General features: G+C 39.7%; 1 protein-coding gene and 1 long non-coding RNA gene across 2 annotated transcripts in view; one reads left to right on the top strand and one right to left on the bottom strand.

Annotated features, from left to right (window-relative positions):
* Nucleotides 1–17,230, bottom strand: part of LRRC8D (leucine rich repeat containing 8 VRAC subunit D) — a 439,662-nt gene that overhangs the window by 80,042 nt on the left and 342,390 nt on the right. The window lies entirely within an intron of this gene.
* The window catches only part of LOC147747493 (uncharacterized), a 106,687-nt gene that overhangs the window by 31,853 nt on the left and 57,604 nt on the right, over nucleotides 1–17,230 (top strand). The window contains exon 2 of the long non-coding RNA XR_015308298.1: nucleotides 6,249–6,361. This is a non-coding gene — a long non-coding RNA (uncharacterized LOC147747493). The remainder of the gene's footprint in view (nucleotides 1–6,248; nucleotides 6,362–17,230) is intronic.

Here is a 17,230-nt window from a genome sequence, read left to right on the forward strand (position 1 = left end):
TCATAAGTTTATTTTATGTTCAATTCTCCAAGGATACTCGGAGAAGATTCTTGTCTATATCACCCACATACTAGGACAGACAATGGATCTTAGATTCTTGACTCCACCACAAAGCATAGAGACAAATTGTTCTATTTTGTACTTTATATTGCCAGATTAATAGTTGCTGGCAAATAGTAATGTAGTAAAGCTGTCCTCTATATTGCATGTTGGTCTGAGCTTCTGGAGTGTCAAATGTATGAGAAATGGTGCTCCCCCATAACATGTCAAAGCCTGGGGGCCAAATACAACTCTGTAAAGCATAACTCTAAACTGTAGTGCCAAAAAAAAAGTAGAATGTATCTATTATATTCAGCGTTGTTATTGTTTGCTTTGTGTAAGAAAGATATTTGTTGTGCTCTTTCAATGGTGTTCAACCATTTGTGTACATGCGTACTATGACTGGGTGTGGCATGGAGGAGGTACACCCAAACCCACTGGAGGTGAAGAGATGCCCTGGGCTTGAGACCCATGATAGTCTGAATTCTAAAGTAAAGCAAGACAGATGCTGCAGAAGGGGAGATGGAGGGCAGGGTGAGGCAGGATAGTTAGTTTTGTGAAAAACACCTATTGCAATTATTACACCAATTAAGCGCTCCGACCGACCACGGATTGTAGGTGGGTGTATATGTAAACTGAATAAATGTCGATAAAACAGAGTTAAACTAAAAAGTAAAGAGAGACTGGCTTAATTATTTTATCAGCTGAAAGGGGTGCGCTCTAGAAAGTCACTTTCGGTAGCTTTCGGACGGTGTATGTACAGATGATTTGATTGTTTTTTTTTCTCCAGTTTTCCCGAGAAACCACAATATACTACATGCGGGTGGAGGGTTAGAGGATTGTATTTAAGGACAAATAGAGCAAAGTCAGATGTAGGTAGAGACCGAACTGAAAGAAGACTAGACAGTTTCTTGCTTCAAGAATTAGAATGAGTAGACAATGGTGGGCATTTCCTCTGTTAAAGACCTACATTTTTCTGATGCAATAGCTGACTCACTGAGCATAGATTTTAAGAGAAATGCCTTGGAGAACCTACTACTTTTGTGGGCAAGAAAGACATTGATTTTGATGTTGCCGTTCCTGACTGAACCCTATAAAAGGAACAAAGATGTAAAATAGCACATATGTATTTATATGTGTATATGACTCGCGTGGTGCAAAACCATCTACAAAGCAGGGCAGTGCAAAACACAGTGAAAGATTTACTATGCATAAGGGAAGAAGTGGGATAGAGGAGATGAAGAGCAGAGATATTGCATTAAGATAGTTTGCTTATAATGGGAAAGTAGGCAGGGGTGAGGCTTGCGTAGAGGGCCAGGCAGTGAGGGGGGAGGGGTAGAGTTGTGAGTGGTGGTGAGTGGGTGGGGCTGGAAGGGGTAGGACTGGATAGTCAGTGTGATCTGTCTTATTTGTGAAGACCTTTAATGTGGTATCCTGCTGCACAGAGGACTTGATTCAGTGGAGGTAGGAAAGCGGGTCTGCAGAGCTTTGCCTCAGTAGAGATGGAAATGGCAAGAGCCAGGAGGGTAGTTCTCAAGTTTGCTTCTAAAAGGACATAAGTTGGTGAAGCAGGGCCAGTTTAAGCTATGCAGTCTTCATCTTGTATGTAATGAGGGCCCTGAAACTGAGGAAAGCATCACTGTAAAAGACCAGGGACTTGGGGTTGTCATAGAGTCAAACTATTCAACAAGTCATTGTTTAACCAGATATCAAAAAACAGACTTTAGGTTTCTTACCATATATCTGTCTTGTGAACAGATCATAATCACATTAAAAAAAACAATCCTCCACTTTTGGTGGATCCGCAAACTTCTACTTTCGTCAAATTTTCATTCTCACTTGCAGAAATAGGTGATAAAAACAACTATTTCTATTCTTTGCTTTTAGGAAGTGTATTACCAACAATGACAAAGACCTCGCTCACCTCTATGCTTTATTTGATTGAGACTGAAGAGAAACTTAGGATCTTTGTACCAAAGTGCCTATAAGCCTGGACACATAAAAAATGTGTGTAAATCGTCAGCATTCACCACCACTCTTAACACGCTCTACTGTTTTCTCAGAATTTAACTACGATAAGTTTTCTTGTGTCCAGTACAATTCATTAAGGGAGAGAATGTGCCTTTTCTAGTGTTCAGAAAACTCAACAGTTTTGGATAGAAGATCAGTAGGGTATTGGTAGCCTACTCTAACCTCAGATGTGGGAAAATGTCTTTCCCAACTTTCTTCATTGATGTTTTCAGTAAAGTGTGCCACTTTGATCACTCCTGCTCAAATTTTATTCTGTAGCAAGTGCATCCCCAAAGCCTTGCGCCACCATGCTCCCTCCTCCGGGGTCAATAAATTAGTACAATGTAATAGTTGCTAATATTTAAATTTAGAATTTACGTACATGAAATGGATTCACTTTCCTATTCACCTTTGGTACCAATAGGTTTACTAAGTGGTTCTTGAAAGCTTTCGCTCTTACTAGGAGAGTGCCACAATGGCTGATTGTAACCATGCTTTTGACTGACATCTTGCGTCTAATATCATTCCATAATTTCAACTTGCATTGGAGGACTTTTAATCTATCTTTAAAATACTTAGGAGAAAAGCATTTCTTTAATTGCCCTCTGATGAACGATGGGCTCCTCATAGCTTCCAACTAATATGACTCTTCCCCTAAGATATATTTGTAATCAGAGCTCTGATATGTTTAATGTGAATATATCAACAATACAGTTACAACAATGAGAGCTCAACTCCATTTACATACTGACTGTTTCATTGGCCTCGATGATAACCGTATGCCTCAAGATAAAGGAACACTGATTATGTCTCGCACTTCCTTGCTCTTATTACGATTCATAGATGGATGACCCCAAAAAGTACATTAAATATGGGGATTATAAATTCCTTCAGAAAAATTCTCCTTATCAAAGTGAATGGCATGCTAGTCCATGTTATCAAGATTACCCTAATTTGCCTACTAGCCAAGGACAAATTAACCTGGACTAAAAGGCAGTGCTATTTGTAACTGATCCCCAAGTATTTAATCTCTGATTCAACTGGAGGTGATTTATAATCTGCTTTCCATGTCAGCATTTCAGTTTTGCTCTCATACATTTCATAATCGGATATTTTAGCAAATTCACTAATGACTTCCTTCACCCTGGGGAATTCATCTCTCTGAATTAGCTAACTAAACTGTCCAGTGATTGTCCAGTCCAGTTTGTGAATATATCACCAACTTTCTCTGTAACACCATCCAAGAAAATTACATAAAACCTGTATTTCCTCCTATTTTTGAGAACGGGGTATGATATAAATATTGAACAATATGGTTGAGAGTAGGGATACCTGCTGATGCCTCTTTCAATCACTTCTTCAGTCAGCAATCAATTAACCAAAATCATACTATTAGGGAATCGATACAAAAGCGGAATTGTTTAAATCATGCTTCTTGTAATCCTCAAATTCTTGTAATATTTTCCAGAGGCAACACAACTGACCAAGTTAAAGGCCTTCCCGGTTTATTCCATGTGCACTGCTAATGGAAGACTATTGGCATAGCCTAGTTATATTGCATTCACACATGTTTGTATTCATTTGAAGCAATGCCATATAGTGATAACGCTTTTATACAACCTCTATCATGTAGGTAATCTGTGAACCAATTAAAGATATTGGACTATATCTTGGTAAATATTTTAGAGCCACAGTTTAATACAGTTATATTCCGTTACTATTCACAGATGGTGGGGTGTTCTCCAGGTATAAATAATAACTTATGAACAAGACTTGGGAATTATATTTTTCTGTCATACATTCAGTAACAACCAGAGTTTCCTCTGATATTTTTTCTCTATCTGCTTTAACAGAATTAATGTGTGTACACTTTCCTAGGCTGTGTGCAGAACAGACACTAGTCATAAACTACAATGAGATTGCGCAAGAAAACAAACTGCTTCTACTGTGTATGGTAATGGTGATGACCAAAGTAGAATTATTGTAGAAACAACAGGAGTATAAGTAGGTCTTCTACAACTTCAACCTTCAGAGTGGAAAAACTGTAGAATTTGGAACATTATTTAGCGCAAATCGACCTGACCATCAAATAGTTGATATTTATCTGCACTGCCCTGAGTATATGTGTGTGGAGGTATGATCAAAGTAATAGATAGAAATGTGGTATTGGTAATGAGCAGCAAGTTAGGTTCACCTTAGAAATTCTTATATAAAGATACAGGGGCGTCACTCTAGAATACTTCTTGACCAGGTTGACATGCTTTAGATCTTTTAACCTGCCTTTATATTAGAAATCTAAAAGTTCACTTCCTAACATTCTTTTTGATGGATTTTCTCATTCTTTGGCATGATGCAGATATTATGGACTAACGCCTGCCACAATAAATTCTTTTTGGGATATTTAGATAACTCTCTTAAATGTAATCCTGTACAAAAGTAGTTTGATTTTGATAAGGTTAATATGCAAAGTCTAGTAGGAGGAATTCAAAACATTGTGGGTAGAGGCTGCTGTACCCTATCCTGAAGCCAGAAGTTGTTCTTCAGTATTAACAAGCACCATTGTTTCCTCCAAGGGAAAAGTCATGATGTAGCATATCAATCAACAGGCCCATATGCGAGAGTTCAAACAAATCCTCCTAAGTGTGTCCTAATGCAGTGTGTCGAGACTAGAACATGAACGGCACCTGCACTCCTTCAGTGTGTGCTGTGTGAAGCCATACCAGGACATTTGGGAGTGGCTTAGCTCCTTCAACCACCGCCTGAGTTCAAATGCCTCATTGCAAAGATTCATTTCATCGGAGTTGGGCCCTGACTCGAAGAAGGTGTCTGAAGGTAAAGGGGTCCAGCTAAATAAGACTACACCTAATCTCCAAGCTCAGCAGCCCATCAGGGTAAAAAAAGATTGTTTTTCATTTCCACTTCATGAACCCAGATGTAAAGTGTTTCTCTTTTTCAGGTCTGTATGTATGTATGTATGCTATGGAAGCAGATGTACACATATTTGATATCACACACAACACAAACTGAATTGATTTAATTGCTACCTCTTATAAAAGTAACCATTTTATCAACCTTTGAAAATCAAAATAAGGAGTTAAAAAAAAAAATCAAACTTAAGCATTTGCAATTTACAAGTAGCAGCTGCACCAACCATTTTACCAGCATTGAAATGTACTACCTGCACGTTACACCAGTATACCAGCAAGAAATACATTAACCCATGGGGCTATTTTACAAGCATACAAACCATTGACCAGCTGGGTACACACAACGCTCCCCATCGGGTACGTCAACACCCTAAAGTTATTTATGACAAAGCAAATCTGTGATTAGCAGATCTCTGAGGGAAATGGATTAACCCTCCTGAGCCCTTACTACACATAAAACTTTTGTTCCTGGTCTTGCAGTGGTGCTCCTTTACAGTGGATGCCACCAGCGCAGAACAAGACAATCTAGCCTATTCAATCCGTAAATTGACGCAAATGCTTGGAGAGCCCCTCCTTAAGATCCAAAGTGCTCCAGGAGTGTAAGAAGTGGGTGCATATGCCACTTACGTCCCTGAGGCACTTATTGGAACACTGCCCCGGGTCAATTTTACTGTATTTATCCCGTCTAGGATGCAGAGATCTCTGCAGCAAATGCAACCTGTTTGTGACTAATAAATTAAGTCAGAACAGCTTAACTATGCAGGATGGCTCAATACCCATTTTGCTACGTCCTCTCAATTTGTCGGTTTATCAAATACATTGTTTCCATTCATAATACTGGTAAGTTCTCCTCATATGGCATTGTAAGTAAGAAAATGGCCGCTGTGTTTGGCTCTTTATACCAGGCCCTCTGAGAGATGGATATCAGGAATACGCTTGTTTTGAACTCATTGCATATAAAGTTTTGAGTCTGTGGTCATACAAATTCCTCGGGCTGTTTTACATTTAAACAGTTCAAAATGGACAAAAGCACACACGTTAAGTCAATTCAAAACAAACAGAGCAACAGAAGGTCAAAGAATTTGCAATGTCACTTTGGTGCCTAAAAACATTTGCACACCCATTTTTCACTTTGATGAACGAGGCTAATAAAGCATGTAGTTGGACATGTTAGATTAAAGGATTTAGGTCACATACGCTAGTGCAGAACTAGTCACCGCAAGCTTTCAATTTACTAAAGAATCTCTTTGCGTTATACTTTCTCTTTTACAGTTTGTCCTTCCCAATTATCATATGAATGAACACTGGACCCTCAGAAGCATGAAAAACAGTTCCTCCACCATGCAGGTTTGAGAGAAGAGGCATTCTGTCCAATGCCACTTGAGGTATGTGTTACATTCCCTACAGTTTAATAAGTACTTGTATTTAATCCATTGGTGTTGACACTGTAAATCACATTGTACTTATTCATAACCCTCACCCTGCTCATTTGGTAATGGTATATTCCACCCCCCTTCTCCTGAGTTACATTTGGTAAGCTCCAGTTACCGTGAGTGTACCTTAGAATGTTGTGTAGAGATCTGATCTTACTGTGGTGGAGAGAGGAGCAGTATTGGAATAAATAAGACTTTTCCTTTACCTGAATGGTGTGTTCACTTATGCACTTATGGCTACATAGTGCACAGGTCGCAGAAACTGCGTTGTATCAAACAGGGTTTCAGTTACTCTGCAGCTTAAGTGTACTGGGTGCAGGCTCCCAACTTCAATGTGCATGATGATAAAAGGGTGTCTTGGCGGGCAGTCAGGCATGCACCCAAATGGGAACACAGGTCACAACTGGTACCCAATCATCCATCAATACGTTATTTAAGTCTTCTGGAAGAAGATTATGGCCAGCCACATTCCTACCATTCTTCTCACTAATGGAATCCTATATTTCCTTTTCTTGGATTGCTCTGTTTTTACCAACCTTTAATCTTTCTGAAATAGGACTGTAGGTCAACAGTCTGCAGCGATTTGTTAACCATTACTCCGACAAGTCCATTTCTCACGAACGAGCCCAAGTACAAAATTAAGTAGAGTCCCTAAATCCCATTCTTTGAATAATTGGAGTTTTTAGTGTGCAGGACTAATCACCATATGGACACACGTACACATTTCTTCTATCTAGGTTTTCCAGTATAAAATTGTGCCACATTTCAATGCAGAAGTAGAAATCCAAAGAGTGGGGAAATCGAGCACCAATATACTATTAAGTAAAGAAAAATGTTTTCTCTGTGGGAGATCCAATAATCTCAAAACCAAACGGAATTCAGAGACCTGTCTCACTCAGTTAACATCACTCATTCAACTGTTCATTCAACATTAAGCTCGGGGAACACTCACCAGAAAGGAAAAAAAACAATATCTATATAAAAATATACATTTTATTTCGAATAAAAAACATATGAATTCCTATGCAATTCTAATTAAAAACACATTCAATATGCAATAAAAAACCACCTAATGTGGAAATGGAGAAATGATGGGAAAAGACATTAATATTTATCTTAATCTTGTCAATTCAGACCCCTGTTTGACAACACTGGGAAGGATTTTCTTTCCTTATAACCAATATGTTTGTTGGCAACACCAAATTTAACACTTTAAAGTTGCGTCGACGCGTTTCGGAAGCCTTGTATGATTATAGCCTCCTTCCTCAGGACAGTATCTATGGTTTTCTCCACACTCTGTATATGGCTTTACATAAAACTAAAATAATATCTATAGGGCTTAGGTGATTCAGAGAATGATGTTTGACAAGTGAACAATAAAGTTTTTAAAGTTTAATGTTTTTTTGCTTGCACTCTGTATCCTTGTCAAAATAGGGTATCTAATAATAATATATATCTATAAATACGGAATAAACAATAAAAATGGGGGATAAATAATGCCCGCTTTATAATGTGAGCAATAAAGTTTTCGGTTGCTACTATAAACTCGCAAAATGCAAAAAAAACCTAGCGGTTCGGGTCCGCTGTAAAGATTCTTCTATAAATCACGTGACCGCATGACGAGCTTTAAAAGCGACGACCGTAACGAGGGTAGTCGACATATCAACAAACGAAGCGGTGATTGAAAAGACGCCACGCAGAGCAGTTCCGGGAAAACCAGCCGTGTGCCTACATTAGGTAAGAAACCGACCACGGGAACCGCGCTATTATTATTATTAGAAAGCTTAGTTATTATCTAACTAAGCTACAATCGTGTAGCGAATAGATTAACTAGATCCTGCAATTCAAGCATACAAAATAACTAAGCCACTACGCTTTTGTATATTTCTTACGCAGCCACGTGTATGACACTACCCGGCTGCAAAACAGAACCCCCATTTCGGAAATCGGATCCGCTACTTTAGGTAAGAATTAATAATTAGCACAAAACACAGTTGAGGAATAGAAGTTAGATGATGTATTCCTTTAACTAAGCGAAACGCTGTTTTTTATAATATTATTGCAGCAAAACACAGCGCTAAGAATAAAGGGGAGGCACCAAATTGATCACGCCCATTTGTGCAATAAACAAGGTAATTTCCTTGTGATACAAACCGGATAATACATCCACGAGACCCATGCAGCCATCGACTAACAAGCGAGAGGCAAGCAACTAATTAACTTTCTGTAATTTATGCAGGATTGTGCAAAGTCCGTTTTGGATTTATCTTCAAACAGACTGGTTGTGGAACAAAAGCGCCTTCTTATACATCGAGGTAAATAAACACAGCGCTTAATAATAAAATAATACGGTCAGGGCAAACCATACCCAAATATTTAATATTATATCCCTCCTAATTGCAGATAGGATTGTAGAAGCTTGATGTTACTACAGGCGAAAACCAGAGGAATACTACACATTTGGTAGATCACCACTGGCAATATAACCATCACGGTTAGTAACCATATATATTAAAACGTATGAGTGATATCTGAGTGGTGTGGGTGTATATATGATAAGAGAATGTGGACAACACTAACCAGAAGGTCAAAATTTGGCACAATGTTTTAGAATAATTGGCAACACAAAGGTTTTTTTTGGAGTATGTTGCAAGATTTATGTCTGACACCTTTGGGAATAATATGTGCTTTTTGGAAACCACAATGACAGAAATATGGGACATGCTGTTTCTGTGTGTAAGAATTTTTCCCAACGATTTATTGATAGATAATGTGGTAATACTATATAATGCCTAAAAAAAGAGACTGATCCCTGTACATAATACCCCTTGTGATTACAAATAGGCCCCCGTTGAGTTTTAACAAATATATATAATTGAGGAATACTAATAGATTGTCTGTGGGCACATATAGCTGGCTTCGGTTATTATACCTCAGGGTTGAAACTCGAGTATATACTTAGAGAGGGGAGTAAAATTATTCCTTGTGATGATAAGGAGAAGATAAAGAAATGTGAAAAAATGTGGCACTGACATAAAACTATATGTGGATCTAATAGTTGCATTGTATTGTATTTTATTTGTGCATTAGGTTTGATATTTAACGTGTGGAGAATACATATACAAACTGTCCTGAGGAAGGAAGCCATTATCATTTGATGCTTCCGAAACGCGTCGACGCCAATCCCTAAGTCATATTCGGCGTTGCCAACAACCAATCTGGTCTAAAGGAATAATATTCCTCCTATTGTTGACAAACGAGGGTCCGAAATGATATGACAAAGACAGATATTAGTGTCTCCTTTGATTAATTTCTCCACGCCCACATTAGGCGGTTTTAACTGTGTTTTTTATTTGTGATGTACATGTTTTTAATTGATAATTCATTGATATCTTTGTATATTTTTTTATAATAAATTGTACACTTTTTTAATTCATAATTTGTTTGGGTATGTTCCTTTTTGGTAAGTGTTCTCCAGTTCCACAAAACAAATGGTGTGATTGGTGTCTGTCAGTTTGAGTCCTGATCTAGGAGCAGGAAATAATACTCCCCATAGGGAAACCTTTGTTTTACTTATCACCTAATAAACAAATAAAAAATATAGCCTTTAGCCTACAATCAACATATTATAAATTTACATCTCATTGTCATCAAAAAAGTTGTAGAACTAGATCCACACTTTGAGACCTATACATGATGTTTACATGGTTCCCAACGTTGTCACTAGGGCCTTTCTTATGTAGAAAAACTATCAGGTTTTCATGACCTTGCTTACCAACTAAGGTACAACTCACCTTTTCAAACTGTTGGTTGTCATTTGATTTCTAAGACATAAATCACATATTTTTATAGGATTCAATATGTTCCTTTTAGGGTAAGCGCCATCTGAAGATTTTTGCTCTACATACAGTATAAACTATCATCTACAGATTTCCATTGTATAGTTCCCAAAGTTCATAACAATTGACAACTTTGTCCCCTATGCCCTATTGATAAAGCATGAACAAACAAATACTTGTTTTTATATATACACATTTAATTATCTTCCTCTTTTAACTGGTCAATGCTACCCCAGCTTCTTTGGCACTCTTTCAGACCATCCAAAACGCATGTAGTCACATCTACTCACTACTCACCCATGCAATCTCATCTATGGTGAGATGTATCAATTATTTTTCTGTCTGGGGATCGTTATTTGAAATTTCACTATTTCCTGATTTCCTATTGGGTATAAGGAGGTACAAAAACTTTATTGGATCCTAGTTCTGTTGATGTTAAAGATATGACTTTTATTTAGTCAAAAAGTTTTTTTTATATATATATATATTACCTCAATGTTTAAAAACAATGGGAGATTTCAAAAGGCGGTGTAATTCAGATTTGTACACTCATTTTCGATTATTCATACGAAATCCTATTTAAAAAATAATGAATTATTTGTTTTATTTTCCGGCTTTTTATACTTAAAGTACCTTTCATTACATGGCACACAGTTGACAACTTTTTACCTCAGGATATTATTATGAGGCGACAATCTTGTGTATAAAAACGGATATCCTTCCTGCTTCTGATTCTGCAAAATATATACATGTATATTTTTTAGTCGTTTGCATTCTTTCCCATGTTTAATATAAACTCATAAATTCCCCAAGAGTGCTTACCTGATTTATATGGAAGGTCTGTGTATCTTAGTTGTCTTTGTGCACCCGGGTAGTAAACGCTAGTAGCTGCATAAGAAAACATGTTTGTTTCAGAAACGGCGCCGTATTCATATGCACGCTGTTTGCTACGGCAGATATATTTGATAATAATTGGTATATTTAAACAAACCCCCGTGGGCCGAGTGATGCCGTTAAGCTTCACTCCATGTTTTGCTACGTTTACCTACACGATATTAAAATATTGAGTTTTAACACTATGGTTGTTCGGTCCCATATCGGCCAACACATTTAGCACGTTTTTAGCTGACCCTATTAGGTGCTTACCTTATTTTTATGGATGGCACGTATTCCCGGGATGCTTCTTAGGCGTCAGTCCGATCACCATTAGAAATCTAGCAAGAAGTTCGTCTAGCGCAAGCCGTCGCTTTTAAATCACGTAAATCATACACGTGATCCCTAGGTTCTTAGGACTGTCACGTAATCGCGTTAATCATGCGTGCGAGTCCGTTTTTCTTTCCAAGCCCAAGATGTTTAGAGCACATAAAACTTTATTGTTCCCTGCATTTGTAGCTCGTTTCTTACATTATGCCAGATATATTCATTATTACGGTTCTGAATATTCTCAGAGTTAATCGATATTACCATATTAAAAAGTTTTTAAAACCATCTAGCTATTTTGATGGCGAAATTTTTTATATATTGGAATTTCTTTTACTGTGTATTAATTAGATAAAGAGGACTTATGTTATATTATAGTGCTGTCCACACTTGGGCAACAAGACACGGTGATTGTAATCTAAACAACCTTCATTCAACACAAATAAGGTTGTGAATCATAATCTATAATGTCACATTATTCATTGGGGATTATTTCAGATTTTCAGTTATTTAGCTTACTCCCTTCTTCATCTACTACTTTCTCACTTCTTTACCTACAGCCCAGCTGACCGGTGCACTGTGGTGTTATTATGTAGCCTGGCATGACCATCCTGCCCTTAGGCCCACTCCTCCAGTCCTGTATCTGTCAAGAACTCCATTCTTTTTAGAGAGGTTGTCAGATTTGAGTGTCTTGTTTATTTATCCCCAATGAGGAAAGCCCCACCAATTCTCCCAGTCTGCCCTGGTTTCTCCAGAACCAGAAGGTGCCTGGCACCAGCTCCTATTCGAGCTTCTGCAATGGAAGCAGGAGGTTGGGCTGTGAGCACTGAATAAAGGACCACTCCCTGTTGCACCAACCACATATTTAATTCAAGAATATGTTCATGCTACACTACCAAATCATCATAATTATAAGCATAGGTATTTTCAGTCATAAAGTTCAGTGGAGAAAGGCAGACACAAGAGATCCTTACCGTTACATTCAGCCATGCACCATGTTTCGCCCATAATTAATGTGAATTGGATACGAAGTCTTTAGAATTTCTTCTTCTGAAAACAGTTCCATTAAAAGTAGAATTACTTTGGCAGCTCTTACTCCATCCAAACATTTAATAAAAACCATTTAAAGGGAAAATTCAATAACATACGCAAGCTTGTTATTGTCTCCCAGTTCATGTTCTAGCTTGGAACAATCTGAAGAGCAGGGCATAACATGTTTTCGCAACCTCCTCACATCATCCACTGCCTGTCTGCAATCGAAATCCCTGCCGACAACCAAAGGCCAGAGAATTCATAAAGGGAGCATTCCACCTTGAGGCAGCAAGGGGCAGAGATCCTTCAGACAAGCGCTTTCTTGTTTACAGTACATTCCCTGGAATACAGGCAGCTCTCGCAGGCCTGAAGAGATGTCTCTCAGGCATCAGCTGTATCTTAAAATGTGAATCAGTGAGATGCATGTCACAGTGCAAGCTTCTGTTACGGAAAAACCTAATTTAATCGTTTTTAAGACAAATACTGGTGTGGTAAACTCCTCTTTCCTTGTAGTGAGGTGATGCATATCATCTCTACCACGTCTACGCTGTACTCGCTACTCACTCCAAATTGGTATTTTGTTTTTCTCGTGTTGGCAGAAAAATTAGCATAAAATCAAGCACCCGCTGCAAACTGTTTTAACACTGCGGGCAATGCATCCATCGCCAGCCTCTAAATGCGCACAAAATGAGGTGCAATCTTCACATATGAGTGAAAGCTTCCTGCCCCAAGAAGAAAAAAAACAAGCTGTAGGCATTGTGCAAAGGCAGCCACTTGTTTATATTAGCATCGCAATGCAAAAATAAGCACATGGCCGCCCTTGCCAGAGGCGAGTGAAAAAACGTAGTGCCTACTGACTAATGATGGAGACCGTGTAATGCCACAAGTAAAAGATCCAGTCCTGATGGGCGGTCTCAAAAGGAGACAGGGCGGTAACAAGGAGGGACTAAGAAGCCTCATTATCAATTGGAAGCCACCGTTTATCATGGACGATGACGTCAGCCAATGAAAAATATGGGCGGGGCTTCCCCACCACTTCTAAAACGTACCCTACTACAATATGACTCGCAAAGCGAGCAGCGCTTGCGCGCTGCTATGCTAGGCGAGATTTCAAAATGATCAGCTGGTTACTATACTGTCCATTCACATTGTACTGTGCCATACTTAATATCCATCTTGAGATTCTTGGTGTAGTGCTTCCATCACTCCCACTTCCACTCTAACTATCATGGATCAAAGGTTTTTGTCCCATGCTTGTGGTGCATGAAATACCCAACAGAATAAGGTGGAAATGGTCGGTATGTTAACAGTATAAGAAAGCATCCAGCTCTATTAAGGAAAGCTGAGTTCTGCACTCTTTAGTACTCTAAATGTAAAGCCTATTGTTACCTCCTGTCTGTCTTTATTTTGAAGTAGAACAACATCTACACCATTTTGGTGGCATTAGTACTTATGAAGGCAGGTTATTTAGCAACAACATACCCCAGTGTTGGAGCCTGACAAATACTTTTTTTCAAACAACAAAATACATCTTTACATTCAGTACTCCACACAAACTACGCTTCTTTTCTCATGAGTCTTTTGTTAAAAGAAAGCTTTAACGTTTGTCCGTTTTCACGGAAGGATGGCAAGAGCACTCCTACTAATCCGGATGCCACCATGTTTTTCTCAGAACCACAAGAGAAGATTCCTATGGGCCTAGAGGCCCATAGGAATCAATGGGAAGGCATTCTCATTTTGCGAATTCGCAATTAAGGAATCGCAAAATGAGAATGCAATTTCAAGGGTGCAGGGGGGTCCAAAGGATCCCCCCCTGCACCCCTGGAATGTCATGTAAGTACATTTTACTCACACACATGTCCCAAGGGCATGTGTGTGTGTAACATGTAAGTTTCAAAAATGCATTTTTTTGCATTTTTGAAACCTTTCGCAAATTACCATGAAGGTTTACTTCATGGTAATTTTTCCCTTAAAAATTGTGAATTCGCAAAATAAAATTAATCATGCATAGCATTTAAGAAATCGCAACATTTGCGATTTCTTAAATGCTATCGCAATTTGAGAAATCGCGAAACATTGCGATTTCTTAAATTGCGAAACATGAAAAATAAATGATGCATCCCAAAAAGTGATTTTGGAATCGCAAACAGCCGAATTTTGCGATTTGCACCATTTGCGATTCCAAAATCGCTTGATGCATGTGCCCCAAAGAGTTTTAAACATTCTTGCCATAATTTTTCAAACTGCACATTCGGCAAGTATCGATCCCACATTGTGAAGTGGAGGGCTTTTTAAAACCACTGCTGTGCAAGTGGTACGTACCATTTTTGTAACTTCCTTGATTGTCTTATAAGATGCTTGGAGGCCCTTTTCAATGTCACTTGCAATATAACTTCCTCTTTTTGTGTTGCTACCCATAATGATATTAGAAAAAATTTGAAATACGAACGTTTTCCATTATTATTATTTTTTTCAAATTGTTTTTATTGAAAACATAAGCAGGGCATACTACTATCAAATGGCATACACATTGGGCATTGTGGGTAATAACAGATGTCAGTAACATTATACACATCAACAAAGCCAGATGCAACATATTTATCCTTGTTGGCATATCTCTGGAGCCCCACCCTCCCCCCCCATCCCTCAGTCAGACTCATTCTCCCCTTCTTGCATGCGTGGATCACACAGATAACCTCTGTATTTGTTGCAGGCACCCCATATTCTTTCCCATTTTCGGGGGCACCCACGGTGCATGTACACCACTCTCTCTGCCATCATAGCCGCATCTAAATCCATGCACCAGTCTAAGTGTTAGTACCTCCCGGGACCCCCAGTTTTTAGCAATATTACGTTTGGCAAACATTGCACCCAGCGTTACCCAGTCCTGAGCAGAGTGGAAAAGATCATTTGGCTCCCATAAGTTCAGTAGACAACATTTAGGTTCCAGGACAACCGACACCTGTGACAATGTTCTCATGATTTTGGCCCAATATGCTGCAATCTGGGGGCATTGCCATATAGTGTGAAAGAATGTTCCCACCTCTCCGCAGCCTCTAAGGCAAAAATAGTGTGTGGCCCTCCCTATGGTGTGTAGGGTGACCCTGGTGTAGTATACGCAATGGAGTATCTTTAGCTGCACCAGTCGGAGTCTCGAGGATATGGCCACCTCCCGTGGGGATGACAGTGCCATCTGCCATTCCACTTCGTCAATCTCACCCAAGTCAGTTGACCAGCTGTGCTTAAGTTTCAGTGTCGGGTCTGCAATGTTATTAACTAGTTTACGATAAGTGAATGAGGTCGCCTTTTTGGGCATGTGTTCAGTAAGGAATCGGTCCTCCAAAGGGGTTGCCTCCGGTGCATCGGTGCCAGGTGGGAGAACTGCGCCTAGTGCATGACTGATTTGTATATACTGAAACCTCTTGGTGGATGCTAGCTTGTATTGGGTCCTAAGCTGTTCAAATGGTACCATTGCACCCCTCTTCCATAAATCCCCCACCGTGGAGATACCTATAAGGTCCCACGCCCGGAATCCCTTGCTATTACGAAGTCTACCCAGCTGTCGTGTCGACCAGAGTGAATTAATTTGAGTGATAGAATCTTTGCATTTAAGACGAACCTGTGACGTGTACCAAATGTTAATTGTGTGCACCGTCGGTCCCACAAGGGAGGAGGATCTACCCCTATCATATAGTGCAGAGAGAATTCCTGCCTCCCCTAGCTCATGCCTGTCTGCCTGGAACGCTGGTTCCATCTGGGGCGCATGTAAGCATTGGTTAATTATTTTCAATTGGCCTGCCCAGGAATATATCTGAATATCCAGAAGGGCTATATCGCCGTCGTACCAGCCCCAAATCAACTTACCCCGTGATATGCGTGCTGGCTTACTTCCCCAGAGAAGGCCAGAGACCACCGCATCTATTTTTTTAAAATATTTTAGTGGAACGGGAAATGGGGGCATTCTCCAATACATATAAAAATCATGGGAGCGTCATCATTTTAAAAAGGGTTGCCTTGCCCAGGAGGGTCAGCGGCAGGGCATGCCAGTGTTCCACATCACGCCGAAACCGCTCAAGAGGGCATCACATTTTTAAGGAGAAAGTCATCTGACCTGGGCGTCACCCATATACCCAAATATTTAAAAGAGTCTTCCGTGATCTTAAGTGGGCAGTCCGCCGGGAGCAGTGGGGGCGGGCCTCTCAGGACGAATAAAACTGATTTGGGCCAGTTGATGGTATACCCCGATGTCCGCCTGAAGATTTCGCAATTATTCAAAAGTACTAAGATCGAGCGTCTGGGGGAAGTCAGGTATAAGAGCACATCATCCGCATATAAGGAGATGCAGTCTTCCCATGTTGCAGTCCAATTAAGTCCCTGAATCATGGAGTCCCATTGAATCCAAGCTGCCAATGGTTCCAGTGCCAGTGCGAATAGCAATGGAGACAACGGGCAGCCCTGGCGCGTACCTCGTCCCAATGGAAAGTATCTAGAGGTATGTCCATTCACCACCACGTGTGCTAGAGGAGGTGAGTATAGCAAGTTCACCCATGCACAGAATTTGGGGCCAAAGCCTAGATGCCGGAGGACTGCAAACAAGTAAGGCCATTCCACCATGTCAAATGGCATTCGAGCATCAAGAGAGAGGATAACAGCAGGATCCTGAAGACATGGGATGTGCGCCAGTCCCGCCTGTACCCTTCTAAGGTTAAACGCAGTACTTCTATCAGGCATGAAACTGGACTGGTCCGGG

The sequence above is a fragment of the Lissotriton vulgaris genome, chromosome 1_1, assembly GCF_964263255.1.
Source record: "Lissotriton vulgaris chromosome 1_1, aLisVul1.2, whole genome shotgun sequence".
In the NCBI taxonomy this organism is placed as follows: Eukaryota; Metazoa; Chordata; class Amphibia; order Caudata; family Salamandridae; genus Lissotriton; species Lissotriton vulgaris.